At 40.1% G+C, this 20,898-nt stretch overlaps 1 long non-coding RNA gene across 2 annotated transcripts; it reads left to right on the top strand.

The window, feature by feature from the left end:
- The first annotated feature begins 12,528 nt into the window (after positions 1-12,528).
- On the top strand, positions 12,529-16,536 carry LOC124173996. 2 transcript variants are annotated; one of them, XR_006868822.1, is made up of 3 exons: positions 12,529-12,697; positions 12,801-12,871; positions 16,491-16,536. It is a non-coding gene; the product is annotated as an uncharacterized LOC124173996 (long non-coding RNA). The 2 variants fall into 2 exon arrangements; XR_006868823.1 differs by having other exon boundaries at positions 12,529-12,637.
- Positions 16,537-20,898: the final 4,362 nt, after the last annotated feature.

Below are 20,898 nucleotides of genomic sequence, written 5' to 3' on the forward strand. Positions count from 1 at the left end.
GCCGCCATTGCCTCCTTTCTCTCTGCCCGTTTTTTCCTCCTTCCCTTCTTTCCTCTTTCATCAAAGCTTTCGCCACACCCTCTCCCCTTTGGAAAACTTCAGACCATTCTACCGTCAAGCCAAGGAAGGAGCTTACCTGCGAAACTCTGCTTTCCCTTCCCACTAAAACCCTCGCTACTGCCATCAACTTGCACCGGACAACACCTTCTTCCCCTCTGCTTCTTCGCCTTTCCATTCCCCACGCTCGCTTTCCAGCCTTTCTCCTCCTTTCTTTTACCCTCACACTCATTCTGTCCCTCTGCTCCTAAACCCTCGTCCCATTCCACCTTTCTTACCTGCCGTCTCCTCTTCAAATCCTACCTCTGCTTCACCTTTCTCTTCCCTCTCTATCGCCTTTCACTCGACTCCTGCCTCTTACCTTTCTCTCTCCCCGTACTCGCACGTTTTCCAACAGCAGCTCATTTCAACAGCGGCTAAAAATCGAACTTGTCTCGGAGTAAACACGACCCATTGAGATCGTAACTCATTGTCAGAGTGTCTTATGAAGGTGATTTAAGGCTGGTCTTCTTCTTTGGCGAAAAAAAGTTACCTTGACCTCCTCCCTCGTCAAATTTTTGCGTGGGCATGATTTTAAAGTACCTTTGATTTTAATCGTTCAAGGATGATTCTGCAAATTTTGTTTTCCAGAATGGAGGTTATTTCTTTCACTCTATTCAAATTAATATTTGTTACTTCTCCACTGGAGTTTATGAAGAGAAATAAAAGATGGTTCCAAGAAATTACACTAAATTTGGTGGAACAAATTTATTTTCGCTTTTGAAAGACACGATTTCAACGATCACTCATGCAATCAAAGCCAAATATTCATTTGCATGAATACAATTTCACAATAAAAATGCCCTTTTTCAGTATTATATGGGGAACAGACACACCAACATCCATCACGATTTCGAAATCGACCATTGCTAACACGTTATCGCCTATGAAATCATATGCATTCACTCGGACACAGCCATGAAAATACAGGAATCTATAGGAAGCGGAAATTACCGGTTTACCTAGCCTTTCTTTTAATATGAGCTCCTTGTCAAAATTTTTGAATATGACTTTCAGCTACCAAATCGCATTGGATTGCTTACCTCGTACCCGTCTCGTCTTTCCCTGCTGCCCACCGACTTCCCATCATGCACTGGGGAGGAACTTTTCACCGATTGCCTCTCGCTAGGACGAAATGACAAAACGCAGTCACATCCCCTTCCAGTCCCTACTTGCTCCGTCCTTTCACACTTCCCCCTTTGTCCCCAGGCAACATTAAAACATAAATAAGAGGAATGCCATCAACATTGAAATGGCATATTAATCCCAAATCACGTGCCACAATTCAGTCGCTTCAGGCGAAATATAGAAGTGCGACACATTATTTATTATTATAATTAATTAATTTTATATTTTAATAATAAAAAATTGATTTAAAATTAAATTAATTTAATTATAAATTAATTTGATAGTATTTTAATCAATAGAGGTCTCCGGCAGAGGGAAAGAAACGTTGACTTTAAGCCGCAAGATGCGTGTTCGCCTAAAAATTTTTCTTCCTCATTGACATAATTATATTTTATGTAAATATCACGTTGCACATATATTTGCTTGATTAGGGCGATAAAGTTTATTTTTATGTAGTTCATTTCGCTCGGAAATATTATTTCTATTCAATTTTATGCGTATGAACGAGAAGCATCAGGATTTGAATAAATTATCTTCATAAGTGTTTAATATCCTATCTTGCTCCATTTCCTATGATGATACTGAAGTTGGGATTTCAATGTGTTATCTCAGACGTTTGTTACTCCACTGCCAGCTTGACTGCTCTTGTATATTTTTACTCCGACCTCCCAACTTGATTGACCATTGTGTTCACTGGAGAAACCAACTACTTTTGGACTAATCATCATCATCACTAAACAATGATACTAAGATGGTCTTGACGAAGCTCTCCACCCAGTTCTCGTATGAGCTTATATTTTCATGCTCAGGTATTCCAGCCGCATCCTTCACTATCTGGCCCACAACCTATATCCGAGCCTTTCTTTGTCATTTCTTCCATCCATATGTCCTTCAACAATTGTCTACAGCAGGATATCATTTCTCATGATGTGGTCCATTCAGTTGTTACGTCTTCTAAAGTTTTTCATCAGATTTTCCTGCTAATCAAAGCTCTTTATCATTATTCACCCGATCGTTCCATCCGATTTTATTATTACGCATTCAAATTGGATAATTTTCCAGCAGAAATCATTTCGGCTTCTTCCACCCTTGATTTTCCCACCGCGGTCATCATAAAAATCCATACTACACTATTGAAGTATTCACCAGATGTTAGATCTGATTAATTGTTTTCCTTAGATCCAGTGACGTCATGGCAAAATTAGCAGTGCCGGAACGCACTTTCCTTTACTTTCTATAGACGTGAAACATTACTCTGTGTGTTTGTTTATTACAAGTAATTACTTAAATTTTATTACTAAATCCTTTGTTTTGGCTGCGATTCTTAAATTAGAAATTTTGAGGCAGCAAACTTGATAAAAGTGCAATCTGACTATCATGTCTTTTGTTACCCAGTGCCGGAACGGCGTTTGACACCACTGCTTAGATAACTATTGCTTACAGAATGCAATACACGGCTGAGCTATATATATAAACAGTATTTATTTTTTGTTTATTCCATCGCCGGTTATTCGGCTTCCCAGGTGACGGTTTCCTCTCACTTCATCTCACATCTCCCTCGCCTCTTTCATGTTTGCGTCTGCATCACCAGGATGCTTATTACATCCGGAGATAGGAGAAATGCAACATGATATAACTGAAGGAATCGCCCCCTCACCCATGAATACTCGCCTTTGGCTTGCTCTTATTTAAAAAATCCAAGAATTCGATTCAAAGCCCTGGGTACAAAAATAAATAACCAAAGCCTAATAACCAAAGTCGCGCCTAGCTAGAAGTCACCACTTATTCTCTGATTCTTGTGTTCACTTCTACTTTCGGATTGTAGCGCTCATCTATTTTCCATCCGGTTTGCTTATAATCCCTTTTCTTCTCTCTCTCTCTCCATAAGTAAATCCCACCAGCCACCATTGTCTGAAGCTCAATGCGCATTAAAGAGAGGGCGGAGACTTATCGCAAGAGCGGAGCCTCAGCCGCTTAGGAGTTTCCGCGAATTAAACCAGAGCAACAGTGCGTAGCAGAAAGGCGCAACGCTCTTTTAATAACTATTTACATACATTTCGCTGATGTCAAAGGGATTTTATCCGACGAAGATGAAAGGGATGGAAGAGGAAATACCCCGAGGAAAGACTAAGGCACGAGTCCGACCATTGCATGCACAAGTGTATGCTTCTGGGGTATCTGGTGCTGTGCTGGCCCAAAAAAGAAATAGATACCAGGTTGCAGACGTTTAAAAATTCATATTTATAGCGAACAATTAAAGTTCACGCTAATGATGATTGGTATTTTGATGAAGTTAGTCATTAAGTGTAGAATTATAAATCATTGGACCAGGCGTTTCCGTCTAAATCGTTATGATGAACAAAACGATGAGAGATACCCCTCAGATGAGAGAATGTGTTTGGACGTAATGCACTCGGACTTCCGACCGGGCTTCATCCTGTCTTATCGTAAAAATAAAATTATGGAATTATGGAGGAAACAAAGAAATCTTTCAGCCCGGCCGCATCGCGGCCACACGGGGTTACCTACTCGTAACCCCACGCCAAAAAAACTAGTTATATACAAAACATACGGCTATTGGGTGCTTCATGTTTGCTAAATGGTTCTTCAACAATCCTAATGATTCTCATGAGTCAATTTATAGATGACGCTCTAAGAACTGGTCATATATATGTGAGAACTCTGAAAAAAAACTGCTTTTTTCAGAAAAAAATCATTATTCCGCTATTTTCAATATTTGGGAGTAAAATTTTAGGGCTGTACGCATAAAGTACACCACTACCATAAATAAATATCAGTATCCGCCGATCTTGCAAAAAGTACATTTATTTTGCAAACTTTTTAAACGTCTGCCGGGAAAATTGGAAAATATCACACATTATAGAATTCGCTTTTTTGAGCTGTCATTGACTTATACATACATATTCACTTATAGAAAAGGGAAAAATATTATTTCCATGATATTTGAACAAATTTATTGACCAGCGCACGTCATGGACAGAGGCAACCAGAGGCAGACAGATGCTTCTCGCAAGTCGGCCTTCAACAGGACGAGCAAGCAACCCGCGTTTTTCTATTTCTATTCTCACCTATATTTTATCGATTGGCACCACAAAAAAAGTCGTTTCGAAAAAATTGATCAGACTCGAGCAACGATATATGGAATGCTCGCAATGCCCCCACGTGTTTTTTCGGATTAATATGTAATGAGACCACAAGTCACGCTGGTCTACTACCGACAGATGTAGTTACATGTATCAATTTCCAACGTTTAAGATCCCTAATTTTACATTTGCTGAGCCTAGGGTAGGGAGCTACCCCCAGTGGCCGGTAAAGGATAATCTTCCGGTCGTATTCTCCAGTATCCGAAATAATCGTGGCTTTTGCTTTATCAGAACTTACGAATACGATGTTTTCGTCCAATGTTAGTTTTTCCAAAGCCACAGGGTACGGGGGACGCTTAAAAAATAGACAAATTTTTTTATAATGTTATCATTACGTTCGTTTTGTTTTGTGTACAACGGAGCCTCAATAATTTAATTTCATATTAATAACTTTCATGTCAAAATAAAGAGAATATTTTGTACAGTAATTTTTGGTTCTTGTTTTTAATCTCAAATGAGAAGACCGTTTGCCAGTAAGACCCTTGTATCCCCACTGAAAAAAAATCATGGATCCGCCCCTGACTGTTTTGTTACCCTAGCGCCACGAAAACCTTTAGCTGAATGTTGTCTGACTTCTTCCGCTTCATCTCTTCCCTTTCAATGTAAGATATTATTTTTCTGTATCTAAGCGTGGTGCAAGTGTAAAATCGAAGCACTTTAGAACTGGTCCTTCGGCCTCCATTAAAGGTCCTTTTGGGAAGGTTCACAACTACATTTTCTTTTTTCTTGCTAACAGGTCATGGCTCTCGGGCGTGATAAGGGGAACGAAATTCCTGTCCTTGCTTTATCTCAATTTTACTAGATTGATCTTCACAAAGGAGCCAAGATATAAGGTCCAATGTATCGAAATATAAGTACTTTATTCAAATCGTTCTTGAAACTCTTTATCAAGACTTTTTCACTAGAGACGTGATGGAAACACTGCAAGTGAAACATGCAATTATTTCTCTAATTTTTAAAAGCAAAATCAGCACGAAATCACTCGTACTTCGATTGCATCATTTTAGTGGGCATCTCCTTTCATGCGTGCTTCCAAGACCATCCCGCATTCTGAGGAGTTAACAGGGCTTTATCGAATGTAGAACGGAGCTTAGAATTAATTTCAGTCGCATTCTTGCGATCAATCAGGTAAATTTTTTTGTCTTTAATACGGTGTAGTACGGGAAATGTTTTATATATTGCTATAGAGCCGACAAATACTCCACAATGGCAATCCACCATCTCTCAATTTTATATTCTAATGGGCGACTCAAAGTTTAATGCTCGATCTAGCATTCAATTTGGGTCAATTTCTAGGGTATAGTCACGGACATAGGCGGATTGAGGGGAGAGAGGAATGGGGACACGCGCCTTCTCCCCCTAACATGCTTAAAAAATAGACAAGATTTTTAATACGGTTATCATTACGTTCGTTTTGTTTTGTATATTACGAAGCCTTAATCATTCAATTTCATATTAATAACTTTCATATAAAGATTAAGAGAATATTACAAATGATAATTGTTGTATGTTGTTTTCAATCTCAAACCGTTTGCCTGACAGGCCCCCCCACTCAGAAAAAATTCTGGATCCGGCCTTGGTCACGGACGTGAGTGCAGACACATGGCTTCGCGTAACTGCCTCAATTAAATGGAGGTATCGAAATCGGAGTAAATAGAAATCTTAAAAATCAATTTCTCAGACCCACCATCACTGACGTTTTGTTGAAAGGGAAAAATTACCGTTAAGGCCTAAATGGGTTCCATATAGAAATCTGATTAGGTTTAGTCTTGATCGAAGAAAACATTGAGGTTATATTGGAAAAAAGTTTCTGTTTGCATTTGTGAAGATATTTTGGTACGTTGCTCCTATGATCGTCTTTAGTAATCGGGATAAAATAAACATAAACTTATTTATTCAGAATGACCGATAGCCAAGGTCGGATCCAGGATTTTTTCTTGAAATCTCTTCACCAGGGTCTGACATGCAAACGGTCTTCTCATATTAGGGACTAAATACTACATGCAACAATTACTCTATGAAATATACTCTTAAATTTAATGTAAAAGTTATAAACATGTATGTATTTATATCCTTTGCATTAAAATATAAAATTTATTAATATTTGCATGAAAAATCTCGCCTATCATAGGAGCGTCTGAGGGGTCCACGTGCCCCTGTGCCCCCCCCCCCCCCTAAATCCGCCTATGCCGGTAGCCATAGAGCTACATTGGGTGGTAACGAGGTCAGAATCTAACTATGTTCAATTCCTACCTGTCACCTTGACTGAATTGATGAATCTTCAGGGCAAGCATATTATTGTGTGAGTGAAATGTAATCTATGCAATGCCATTTCCTGTTTACTTTTACGATACTTGCATGAAATTTAGAGAGTGTAAGCGTTCATATTGAATTTCTATTTCACACCCGTGTCTTTCCGTCAGTGGGGTTATTTCGACCGATTGCAGGAATTAACCAATAAGTGGATTAAGTTATTGATAGTTTTAACAACATATTTGAGACATTTCGAGAGCAAAAAGGAGACAGGTTTTCTTCATGAACCTCCTATGCTCAAAATGGTAGGATGCAGCCATATAGCTACGGTGGGCGGATATGGGTTAAACTTTCATTTCTCTCCTGGTATCAGAAATAAAACCGATCGGAACTGGCAGCTATTTGAATTTAGCCACCGCTCATTATCGAAAACGTATTTGTAAGGATTTTCATCAGGCGGCAGCCTGCGAGAAACGATTGACTGTAAAAAAAACAACCTTTATTATTTAGCACCGGTGCATTCATGCAATTTATGCTAACATTTACATCTATACTACCACGCGATCCGTCTCAATAGGCGTGTTTGAGATTTGAGTTGATTATTTATTGGAACGGGGACATTTGTCTCTCTAATCTATGGATGCGGGTTAATTTCCACCCTGGGATTCTTCCGTGACGTAACATCGAGGAAAGCTCGCCCTCCCCTCCTTCCTCCCCCTCCCAAGCTCCTTTTACAGCGTCGTCGACGCGGTCGCGTAAAAAAGTCGACCGCGCGTCGATGGCAACATTCACTGCAGTGCTGCTGGCACCACTGACTGAGGAGAGGCGGGCGGCCGGTGACGACACGCATTACATCACACACGCGCGCGCGGCCGCGGAGGAGATTGAGCCAGGAAACAAAACGCTCACGCTGCGCGCTCGCTGACCCGAAAAAAAATCTTTCGCGAGACGAAAAAAGAAATTGGAAAGAGCTGAGGATGAAAGGGACGGCGAATAATCGCCAGATATAACTTTCACGTTACGCTCGCGCCCATGGTTGAGGAGGGGGAGGGGGGGGGAAGAGAAGGGGAAGGAGAGGGAGGGGAGGGGGGCATTAAATTAGTCCGTTGCGGGTGAATATTAACCATGGGTGTAACTAGGAGGGGCGCCCCCAGAACATTTCAAACAAATGAGAATTTTACAAAATGACATCGCGACTGAGATTTACTCCCCCAAGTGCGTCCACCGGGTGGCGGGTCAACCTCAAGATACATAGGTTATCTTCGATATAAGCAAGTTCGCTTGTCGAATAAGCTGTCGTGGACAAAAAACGATGGCATTCCGAGGTGATATGTGTTTATCCCCTAGGAAATTAGGCCATCTAAAGGATACATTTAACCTGTGAAGATGCCGTGACTTGGCGACGGAAGGCTACCAAAATTAGGGTAGTTTCCTTCATCATAGAAAACGGAAGGCATTTATTGCGATTCATTACCCACCATCAATTTATTCATAATACAAATTATTTGGTTTTAGAAATACCGGTTTAAACGAATGGCAACGGTCAATTTTTATCCTCATTTGAAAACGGCCAGAATGGCGCCCATGCGATGCCACTCCACGTGACGTCACAGGGACCTAGTTTCTACAAGAGTAGATAGGAGTTTTACATCGTCTGAGATTACCAATGCACGCATGAGGCACAGAGCTCAGGGAAACATGTCTTAATAATCAGTTATTAAAACTGGCTAAGGTTGGAAAGTTTCCTTCGTTTGATAAGGTATTAATAATCCTTATTTAAGCCAAGCGCTACCATCTAGCAGGGTACTCAGCTACCTGCTAGCATCCTGCGTCGTATCAGCGCTCAGAGCCTCGCCCCAAGGTCACCTCACTTGCGGCAGCGGGAACCAGAACGACGTCACACTGAATTTTCCCAGCATTCATACTTAGCCGTCGCGTTTTCGCGCGCTTGAAAATTTTCACTTTTTATATAATCGCGAAAAATGGATATCGTCATTTAAAAATCTAAAAGCGTGAAATATGTACTCCAGGAGTAATAATATTTCGATTTAGGCAATAAAAAAATAATAGGAAACCAACCTATTATGTCTCCCATCACCGGGGGAGAAGAGAGCGACTCTTCTTCATTTGAATGAAGGTGTATACTTACCACAGTGGTCAGTACAGCGATTCACACCTAAATGTAGGCGTGGTAACATTTACTTTAACGCCTGCACTAGTATGCTGCGGAAGACAAGGGGAAACCACCACATTTCTATAACTACTACAAGCTACTCAGTTGCAGCTACTCAATTGTTTTAAATATCAGACATGATGGAATGCTCTCTGGTAAAATATTCCGGAGAGAAACTAGTTCTCCATTCCGATCTTCGGGCGGGGGCTACCCGTGAGGGTACGTTGGTCAACTGTGATAAAGTTATGAGGATGGGAACATGGATAGTGAAATCAGTTACGACCTGTGGCAGGCAGAAAAACCAGAAGGAGGAGAGGTAGGCGTACAAGGAGTCAGCGAAACGAAGTAGCCTGAGGAGGAAGACTTTGGAGTGGAAGCTATAAAATTATACATACAGGATGTCTAAACAGTAATGCAGGGGTTGGGATAATACTCGGTAAGAGCGTCGGAATGCGAGTGAAAAGCTTCCTGCAGTAAAATGAAAGGACAATTATGATAAATTTAACAACTAAATCGGTAGATACGATAGTGGTACAGGTTTACATGCGTACGACCGACTACGAGGATGAAGAAGTTGAAGACGTCTTCGAAGATATCATGGAAGTAACAAAATGGATAGGTATGGATAAAAACCTCTTTTAGGTGATTAGAATGCTGTCGTCGGCGAAGACCAGGATGGAAGAATGACAGCAAATAAGATTAGAAAATTGACATGATAGAGGAAGAGAAAAAGCTTTTGGAATTGAGCAAGGAACACAAATTAGTGGTTGCCTGCTGCTCTCCTTAGGGGTGGCTCACAAGGCATCATATGGATGTAAATGCAAGAGAGCTGTAAGAAAAGGACAGAAGCATTTTGTGATGGACGGAGAGTGCTGTATCGTACTAGACGTACCCTCCACTAAGCATTCAAATAGAAATCGTCTGAAAAAAATCATTGCCTCCGTCGAGTATCATGTACATATAATGTTAGGCACGATGTGGTGGAAGTTCTTAATATTATAAAAATAAGACATTGCAATATTTCCACTAAGGTTTATTATTACACAGTGCGTTTCGTCGTTACAAACAACATTAGATTTGAAGTCGGGCACATCCAAGGAGTGGGGAGCCGTCAACACTCTAGTCGCCACACCAGCCCGAACCCGCGGGCTACTACTTTTAAAGGAAGTATAAAAAAAGAGAGGGTTGAAAAATGTGGCTCTCATATGTGGTGCGAGCGGGTGCGATTTTCACATCCAGGTTATAAGGTATTATGAAAGTGGAGGGCTACACGCTTGGTGAGTGTGGCGAAAGCGTGGCCGTGCGTAAGATTTAATGCATCACTTTCGCTCTTATTCCGTTTCCTCGTCATATCCATCGGCGGCGGCCGCAGCAGCAGCAGCCGGCCTGCCCGACGGGATTTTTCTCCAGCTCCTCGTCAAACTTGTGACCCAACCAGTCGCCGATCACATCGCAATATGGACACTCCACTTGATTTAGTCTTATTTATTTTTTTGTTTCATTGCAAGGGCTCATTACTGCTCGCCACGTGGTGGGGTTCGATTGTGATACACACAACAGTAGAAAATTAGAGTATTTCCCCGGCGTTTAGTTTGAAATAATTATTCACGGGTTTACAACCGGGAGTGGTTTTTGGGTAATTGGTCCCAACGTTGCGAAGACTGAGGCTGCCAAGAAATGGAGCCAAATTCTCATAATTTTATCAAATAAATGATTGAAATACTTACAAAAATTTGCCTTCAAATTCTACCCCTGAAGATGATGGGAGACTCGGCCTTCGAAACGTTGGGACCAGGGGCGGTCCGGGGCGATTGGGGGCTGGGGCTGATAACGGGCGCTATGTTGACGCTATCCTGGCACTTAAAAGTCAGGTAAAAGTTAATAAAAATAGCAATTTCTTAAGAAAAAATATGATGAAGACTGAGGACTTCACAGCTTATAAAATTTATTAATGCATGATGGTTCTATTATCTATTATTTAGGTGATTTTTTACAGGAAACCGCACTGAAATCTAAAAAAAATACTATAGAATAACCTTTTCGAATAACCCTTTCAAAAAGCATCAAGGTCTCTGCCAACTTTATTTTATTTTTTTATGTAATCTTATTTAACAGAGTATGTCGTAAACAAAACAACTAATGAAGACGTAGAATTTTAAAACGGCAAAAAAACTTTGGTTTAAGTACTCTCGAGTCTTTTTGTAACACTTTTCATGTACGATATTCAGGATAGACGCGAGCGTCGAAGGCCCCCCTAAGCTCGTGGCCCTCGGCGACCGCCGACCAGCTGACCTGGCCAGACCGCCCCTGCTCGGGACCTCAGAGTAAGGAGTAAACTTTCCGACCATGTGCAGTTTTAATAGGTGATTATTAAGAGATATTTCCCTCAGCTCTGTGCCATATGCATGCTTTGGTAATCTCAGACGATGTAAAACTCCTATCTACTCGTATAGATATTAGGTCCTGTGACGTCACGTGGAGTGGAATCGCATGGGCGCCAATCTGGACTTTTGCAAATGAGGTTAAAATTGACCATTAACATTCGTCTAAACCGGTATTTCTAAAACCAAATAATTTGTATATTACGAATACACTAATGGTAGGTAAGGAATCGCAATCCCTTTCGTTTTCTTTGATGAAGGAAACTACCCTATTGTCATCTCCTCTAATAATAATCGTCGTGATGCGATAGGCTGAATTTCCGGTTCTGTTCGTAAACCGGATGTGGCCCTCAAAATTGGCCTAACTTCCTAAAGTGATCGATCTAATTTCATCAGCATTTGGGGCATAAAATTCAGCGGCTGAAGTATATCCATAATTGTGATTACTTCTGCCAATTCGACTTAGGCCTAAATGTCAGAAAAAAGTTCAAAAATACTTTTTGTTTAACGATAGAGCCAATAAAATTGTGTTTTATGCATTGTATGAAGACATTTTGTTTTAAAAAACAAATTTATCATCAGAAAATACTTTGAATAAATAGGTTTTTGTTAGAAAAGTAATTTATTTTTTCTTTTTGTGATAACGAAGTCTTCCTTTCCACGCTTCGGTGAAGGAGTGTAAACTATCCATAGAAATATATATCGTATTTAGTTAGCAGCCCATTCAAATGCGACACTTGCTGGGGAGCAGGAAGGAGAGAGAAAAGAGCTGCCGCAAATAGAAGGTGCGAGCGAGGGCAGGAAGGAGTAATGGGTTCAAGGTCGAGTAAGTAAACCGTTCGTTCCATTAGAGAATTATTATGAGGAAAGAGGAAGCGACGGAGGAGGGGCAGCGCGGTGGTTTTTATTTTTTCTTTTTTCTATCACATCATCGGAGGGGAGGGAGGAGGGGCGGTGGAGGGGAGGGGAGGGGAGGGAGGGGGAGAAAGTTATGCAACCGATCCGAACCGCGTGCACTCGAGTCTTTCACTTTCGTTTCCTCTTCCCCTCCCCTCCCATCCCCTCCCAACTTTCCCTCCCTCCCTTTTTACACACTCACTTTCAGCCCCCTCTCCAGACACGACAACACAGCCAACCCTCCCACGCTCCCTTTCATTTCAGAACCCCAAAAGAACCCTCCCCTCCCCCGATAGCCGTTGCAGGAGACACTCCAACTTCCCTTCCACCTCGCACCGCATCACTCATCCAAATGAAAAAATATATATTTTTTGTGTAAGAGGGAAAGAAAGGAGTTTTGGGACGTTGTCGGGTCGGTCTGCATCATAGAGCATCTGGAGAGGGCGTTAGCTGAAAAAAGTGAAGCCAGCAGAAACCTGTTTACCCGATGCGCTTTTGTTCGTCCGCCATATCCCTTTACCTCGCTCGCTCGTTTTCCCATAAAGGTACGTGTTAAGAAAATCACCTAATTTTCAGTATACCGAGGCTGCTGAAGCATTCTGAAGGTATGCTGATATTCTAGAATTCATCTTAATACTGGTATATTATTATCTCCGTTAAAAGTGAGTATTTAACCTTGAAAACGACATATTTATTCAACCTTCGCAGATGGTTTGCTGCGCGGCTTACGGGTGCAGTAATTGCCCCGGTAAAAAGATACCTGGACTCACATTCCACCGGTAAGTTGCAAAATAGTCAATTATTAGTAATATCTATATCATTTGCTTGAAGTGCATGGTCAACCTTGTTAATTGTCTATGTATGTGCCGCGTGCAGCAGGTGGACTCATGTGCGGCAGTGTACTGGTTATTTGTTACTTATCCTTATCAGTGCTAAAATTGTATTATACTATGTTGAATTTTGTCATGAGTGATAATGCTTATCGTAATGAAGTAAGATATTTAAAAAAATATCCGTTCTTTTTCGGAACTCTTTTCATCCCTGCGTACCATCGCTGGTGAACATTTTTGTGTATTGACATAGGGGCTTATTACGTAAGTCATAACTCCGGAGCTATGGAGCTATAAGAGTTATGATGGCTGCCATAGCTCAATTTGCGATTACAGTAGTCAAAATAACTCCGATAGGAGTTGCGAACTGGAGCTATCTCGGGGCTGGAATAACGCAGGCTTCTGACCCGTCCTTATGATAACTCCAGCCCGATTTCCTTCGGTTCTCAACTGTCATTTGTTGATTTCTGCCGTCGGAAGGTCGGAATCTGAAGGATTTGGCAATGGATGGCCCAATAAACATGTATATGGCGAAGGATGACGAGGGTGTTTGCGGAGTATACATATATGTAAGAAGAAGGAGGTATCTGACATTAGAAATGAGACAATTCCCACAATCCGATCGAATTAGATGAAGACCATTTTCGAATGTTTTTCAGAGTGTCGAAAAACACTTTTCAATATCTCTGCCGGTCTCTGGGACCCACACTAAGGAAACGCAGAATATCACTAAGCGTGGAAAAACAGATAAATATTATTGAAGAGTTTTCATTATATCACTATGGGCGTGTGTAATGTTGAATCTTCTTATTCTGCGTCTGAGATATTCTGCGTTTCCTTGGTGTGGGTCCCAGAGACCGGCAGAGATATTGAAAAATGTGTTTCGACACTCTGAAAAACATTGGAAAATGGTCTTCATCTAATTCGATCGGATTGTGGGAAACCCTTATTCGTCTCATTTCTAATGTCAGATGCCTCCTTCTTACATACTCCGCAAACACCCTCATCATCCTTCCCCAATATATGTTTATTGGTCGATCCATTGCCTTATCTTTCAGATTCCGACAGCAGACATCAACAAATGACAGATGAGAAGCGAAGGAAATCGGGCTGGAGTTTTCATAAGGCATTTTTATTTTCATTATTGGTATTAAAAAAATATGTCGGTGTGTGTGCAAATATCTTCGTTCTTTGTAGGCATCTGTCAATCTCAGTAGCACATTTTTGTTAATTGTCGATGAAATATTAAGGTTTGTCACCCTACATTTTATTTATTGTTGCCTCCCCGTTTATTCCTTGGAATACGGGCAAAGCTTCTGTGGTCACTCATAAAATTAGTGAGCACCACATACTGCTTCCTACTCATTTTCTCCGACCTTTGCCGGTATCTAAAATTGTATTCATTGCCATAATAGCAACATGGGCAGAGAATAGGTTTGGAGTCGACGATAAATGAATGACTGTATACAATGGATGACATATAACTGTATATGAATAAGCTTTAAAGTATAAACATTTCAACAATGTAGTTTATATTAATTATTTCACGTTAAATTACGAAATACAAGTTTGGGACTCCATTCCGAAATTCACGTTAAACCCGTCTGCTCAGAAACTTACTATCGGATACCTAAGCTCCTATTGGTTGACTCATTTCTGGAGATTTGCTTTCCGAATTTTCCATAGCCACTGTAGCTCCGCATTCTTTCGGAGACTTCTCGTAACTCCTGCCGGTACGTAATAGGGTTGGAGCTACAAATCAAAACAAATCCGGGCGGAGTTACAGATAGCTCTAGCTCCGAGTAAAAGTTACGTAATAGGCCCCATAATGGTTCAAAAATTTTTGTGCCAATTCGCGGTACAAGTTGTGCGATGTGAGTGAATTTCGTGCTTCATTGAACACTTGGTGTTCAGATATTAGGTCTATTTAGAGCGGAGATACGCATGGCACTCTTAGCCACCGAAATTCGACATTAGTTAAAAATCATAACACATGTACAGGGATTTGTGGTTCTCAACCAAGCATTGGCAAATTAATGTTATTTTCTACAAATTGTGGAAATTAGATCTAAAATGCAAAATTGTTAAGTTATTATACTGGCCTTACAATTGCGTCTCATGTTTTGAAAGGAATGCTTAGCAATATTTCAATTATCGACCGAAAAGTTATTATGATCATTAGCGATGACCAGTAACAGCACTTACTCGGCAAAAAAGGAACACGAACTTCTTCCTCTGTTGATGGGTTGATATACACCTTAATTGATCTTATTTAGAAATAAAATGCTCAGTCATAAAAATATTGTTGTAAAAAGCATAAGTTGATATGTATTTATTATGAACCACTTGACATGCCCAGAATGTGTTTTTTCTTGTTTCATAGCCCATTCATGTCACCTAAACTCTTAGAAAGTGGTGGGAACATGTTCTAATTAGTTTTTGCTGAGTTACAGCAATATCTGGTTAATGTCATTTTTCATATAGCTCTTGTTCATCTTTTTTTGCTCGTAGGTGTTGTTTATATTTGTTTTTGTGATTACAACTTTGCTGAAGCAACAGCTCCTTTATCTATGCTATGATCAAGTTGGTGCCTCTTTCATTTTTTTTTCAATTTAGTGCCCCTTTCCCTTTCATTGCTTCTTTGTGAATGTGTTCATCATGATCAATCATGTGTTTGTCTATTTTGCAATTTGAAAAAAATAAGTAATTACCCTGTATAAGGCGATGAAAGTTTGTGGCACATATGGTGGTCTCCTACTAACTACTCGCCCAGAACTCATGATCTTTCAATGAATTTCCCCCTTTGACTCAACATATTTGTCTTTCGTTACAATTGTCACTTCAATTTTAATCAATGTGAATAGCACTCATTAAGGTTATTGCTTACGATACAATAAACAATCTATTTTAGGCTATATGTACATTAAGTGCACGCATATGTCGCACCACTACAATACATAGCAAACAAAAGTATGCACCTATTTTGTACCACACATGTGCACCATAATGTCAAGTTACTTAAATACTAGCTTGCAAAAATTCAATTTCATTACTTTCATTGTTTTGGCATTAAAGGGTGACAAAAATATTGCCAATTTTAGACAACATTAAATGGAATAGGATTATTTTGTATATGTGTAGTAAATTGTTCCCAATTTAATAAGGACCAACTCTGTTTACTACCAGTGTGGAAGTGCGGTGGCCTAGTGGATAAACCATTGGGCTACTGCTAGAAGCGTGACACCTTTTGACACATCCAACAGAAATTCTTGCATTTTGTGGTGGTCAAAGAAAGTAATCAGCCCTCCTATTCTGAATAGCTTCCATTCAATCACTTGTTTAATTAGCGACGAACTTCAAACGAACTCGAAATTTAAATTTCTCATTCATTGTTCTCCTGATGAAGTAGAAACTTAAGTGATAGCATTTTTCATAAACATCTAGAGGTTTATCTTGATTGGTGATGCTAAGCATTTGATATATCACACAGATTCTGCCCATTGAAATTGTCAAATAATTCCTATTTAGGTGTAATATAGGTAAAGAATTTATACATTTTTAATTGCAGGTTCAGCTAATCCAGTAGCCGATGTAATTGAGGTTGTATGAACGTACAAAAATTGGAAATGATCCCGGAGGTGTGGCGGCCTTCATCATGTATTCATAATGCTCTTGCCAATCTGAATATATCTTAATAGAATGTTACATCATGTCTGCCTGAGATTTATTGTTAATTTGGTTACTTTGCATTAATTGTATAAATAATCAGTTTCAATAGCATTGTTTAATCATTCTGGAAATCTGAAAATGTAACATTTGATGGGTGTGTACATTATATAAGTTGGAAAATGGGAATTGTTTTCTTTTTTAATACCTCCTTCAACGATTCCATTTAACACAGCTGTTACCCACTGTGCATGTTCGCCTGATTTTGGGGAAGGAAAATAATATCTGAATTGTCAGCACTTGAAATTCATCAGACCCATTCTCAATTTCTTAAGACAGTGTTGTTTTCATGGCAGTTTACTCGGAATTGTAAGCGAAATCTCTTTCGAGCTTGTCTCATAGATGATATTTTACTTTCCTAATGCTCAAAATTTTCCTTTGATGAGGAAGCCCTTTTGATTAAATGGCCATGAGGTTATTAACAGTAGTTTCGGAAATGATTTACACTGTGTAACACTTAGATATTGAAGTTACATATCCGAAAAAAAATGTCCGGCGATAAGAATCGAAGCTTGACTTCGCTGTGTTTAAAATTTTCTCATCAATACTTTTTGTAGAGAATTCATAAGTAATGGTAGGCATGATTCCCGATTGTTTTAAGTCTTGCTAAACCATATTATTTTCCTTGAATCACGATTTATGTATATTTTTGACGGATTATTAGTCAAATAAAATCTTGTAGTGCACGCAATAGCAATTAAACGTGATTATTATCGTAGCATTCAGTGTCCTCCCATTCTTCTCTCGTCCATTTATCCTTTTTTATTTACTTTCATAACTGAATTTGGTTTAAAAAGTTCTACTGTGATCATCTCAAGTTATAACTTAGTGGTTTCACATGAATTCATCAGTTATTTTTCACCTTACAGCTGAAAATTAGTTGCTAATGTCGCAAATGACTTGTCGTGCGTCATATTTTTAATTTGCTACACCGTGGTTGAATCGTTTATTTCATCCAAAAGATGCATTTTTTCCGGTTTTACATTCAACAGATAACCTTCCCTCATCGGTGGGAACGGCTTTTTCCGGCTGTCAATAGGTAAAATATTGAGTTTCCTTTGACGAATTCCCCATAAGGAACCATGTATTTCTGCTCCACCCGCGGTAAAGGAATATGGCGGACCGGCTAAAGTGCCACGCCCCCCTGGCTTCACTTTCCTACCGTAGGAGGGGTAGCTAACGCCCTCTCCAGATGCTCTATGGTCTGCATCCTTCCACCATTTCACCCCAAGAAAAAAAAGAATGAGTGGGGATAAACCATCTGAAGAGAGGGGATCGAGTCGGTTTGGTAGTCGGAGTAATAACTTCACACCCAATGGGCCCGGGTTCAAAACCTGGCGGCGCCAGCGAATTTCCTGAGGTCACTCCATCCCTGCTCGTGTGCTTTGTGGGATAAACTTTGAGTGAAACACTGCGTCCGTCGGAAGGGACATTAATTTGTGATTCAAGGTCGTACCCAGGATCATAACTTCAGGGGTAGGGGCAAGCCATGGTCTAGGGGGGACAAACCAAGTGGTGACATTAGTTTATGAGATTATTTCATTAAAAAAATAGTTTTATTTTAGTTACATATCTTATACTAATACATATCATTTTACGTGGGTTTAAATAAAATTTTCAATTCCGTACTGATTTTGCTTAAAGACTTTTACGATTTTTGCTTCTAGGTGGTGGCAGCTGGCCCCCATGCCCCTCGCTGGGTACGCCCATGTCGTGATTCCCTCGTCGCCTTTGCCAGAGAACAGGCTTCTGCCGATACCAAGTTTCTCTCATCCTTCATGGCACAAATTCCCTTCACTGTGGGTCACCTCCTCCTAATACATTACCATTCCCTGACTCTGTGCAGAGGCCAAAAGGAGAGGCCGGAGATGTAACCACGCAATGCCTGAGCAATACCGCAAGGTGGGGGAGCTTGGAATTACCTGGTGATAATCAATTCTCTCTTCATTAGACCCTCGCTTCACGACATTAATCCGCTCCGGACGACCGATCGTCAAGCGAATGCCATCGCATGTTGGCTCTGCGTTTTTCTTTATAAACGATGATCAGTTTAAAGAGCACTAGCGAATGAAAATGCTGCTGAGACAAACATATTTCGTAAAAGAATAAGGCGAACAATTGCATGACTGATGTCAAAGAGGGAGAGCAAAAAATATCTGGAATTGAAAATTTAAAAACGGCGCGTAAAATCGTGAAATGCCGAATCAATCGGAAGTGGGGCCCGTCATTAGTTTCGTAATGAATTTCTGGAAGAAGAATAACTCCCTACAACGTAGCAATATAATTCGGGGTACCCAATTAGAGACTGTTGAATCCGTGAAATATCTAGCAGTTAGACTCAATAATGATCTATCGTGGAATAAACATATCCGAGAAATAACCGGTCAAGCTAATCGTAAAATGGGTTTTGTTAAAAGAATATTAGGAAAGTGCGACGACAAAGTGAGAGAAATTAGCTACTTTTCCCTCGTTAGACCACATTTGGAATACGCTGCCAGTGTTTGGGACCCTCATGAAAAAGGCTTAATAACAGAGTTAGAACGCGTGCAAAGAAGAGCTGCCAGGTATGTGAAAGGTCGTTACGATAGTCTTGTTAGTGTAACTGACCTCTTAGATAAACTCGGATGGGAATCTCTGTCGGACCGTAGATTGAAAAATAGACTAAACCTTTTAGATAAATTCAAGAGCAGTGTCTTTTCTAACGAAATTATCCATATCTTACGGAAGATCAGATCATACAAATAAAATAAGAGAGATAGATTGTAGAACAGACAGGTACAGAATGTCATTTTTTCCATGACCAATAAGAGATTATAACGGCAGCGAAGGAACTCATAGATAGATTGCATGACTTTTAGTGTAGCCTACTAACCTATGTAAAACTTAATGCATGTTTCTTAATTCAATTATTATTTCTAACAGCATATAGTAGTATAGTTTGTTTGTATACGGGACGTTTTTTGGACGGTGTGGTGTGCATGTGGGAGTCTACTGCGCACTGCATGCTGGTGATTGATCACCCCCTGCCAAACACCCTAGAGGTGGCTCGCAGGGTATTATATAGATGTAGATAGATAAGGGGAGTCTACCGTAAATGGAGAGATCATCGTGAGTGGGCAATAGCCGAAGGAAGCGGCTCTAATTTAACAACGAGAAACCTCAATCTTACCGTAAAACTTACCGTACCGATGGACGCATTGTGACACCAACTATCTTAATTTCTATTCACTCCAATCAACATGTAATAAAAAAAAACGAACTAGGAAGGTTTCGAGGTAGTTCTGATTTCTTTCTCTCTTTTTGGAGATTTAACTTGGAAGTGTATACGAATCTGAAGTTAGTAAACGAAATTTTCCATTTAAAGCTGTTTTCGATCCCTACCTGAGGGCCTTGTGGATGTGGAAGTCGTTTTAGGGACGTGCGTCGGATTGGAAGTAAAAACCCTGAATAGGATCACTACCGTTTATCATTTTAATCTAATCAATGCAGTATTTCGAAGCTCAGTACCTACTCAATATGTCACAAAGTGCGATTCAAAATGGCATGTTTTATGCATCACATGTTCCTGCCACGGTCCGAAACTTCATAATATCGTTTAATTTTGCTTCGCACCCGGTCTAGAACAATATCATATAGGCAGTGGGGTAACTAGGAATATGCTTTGGGGGGATGGAATGGCCTGGGGTGGTGACCCCCCACCCTAGGCTAATTTTTTGAAAAAATGACATGCCTGGAAATACATTTTACATCATTTTGGTACAAAAGATTCAACTTTAATCAGATTCAGTTATTGAATGTCAAAACTAGACAATAGTTTTAAATAATTTTTTATTCCTCTGAGTATTTGGTGGGAGGGGGATCTATCCCTTCACCCCCCCCCCCATACTTACGCCACTGAATAAAGGGTAATTTCGTGCTTCACTCGGTGCGGTAATACATACGTCATAGAGGGTAATTTTGGGTCTCTCTAAGCCCGGAACTTTACCGTAACGGGTAATTTTGAATCCTCACCGAACCGGAACAATAAGTTTTGTTTCGTACCGTGTCACATCCCTATTTTTCACAATAAATAGACACATTCACCGATTCAATTTAAATGAAGTAATCGAAGCATTAAAGGAATTAGCTAGCGGCCATACTCGAACGGAAAAATCGGGGTGGGAAATACATCCCGCGAGCTCAAGAGAAAAATCACAGAAAATAATCAGGCATAAAATATTGTAGTCGATTACCGATAAGAAGCATATCGA

Source organism: Ischnura elegans, chromosome 2, assembly GCF_921293095.1.
Source record: "Ischnura elegans chromosome 2, ioIscEleg1.1, whole genome shotgun sequence".
NCBI classification, from domain to species: domain Eukaryota; kingdom Metazoa; phylum Arthropoda; class Insecta; order Odonata; family Coenagrionidae; genus Ischnura; species Ischnura elegans.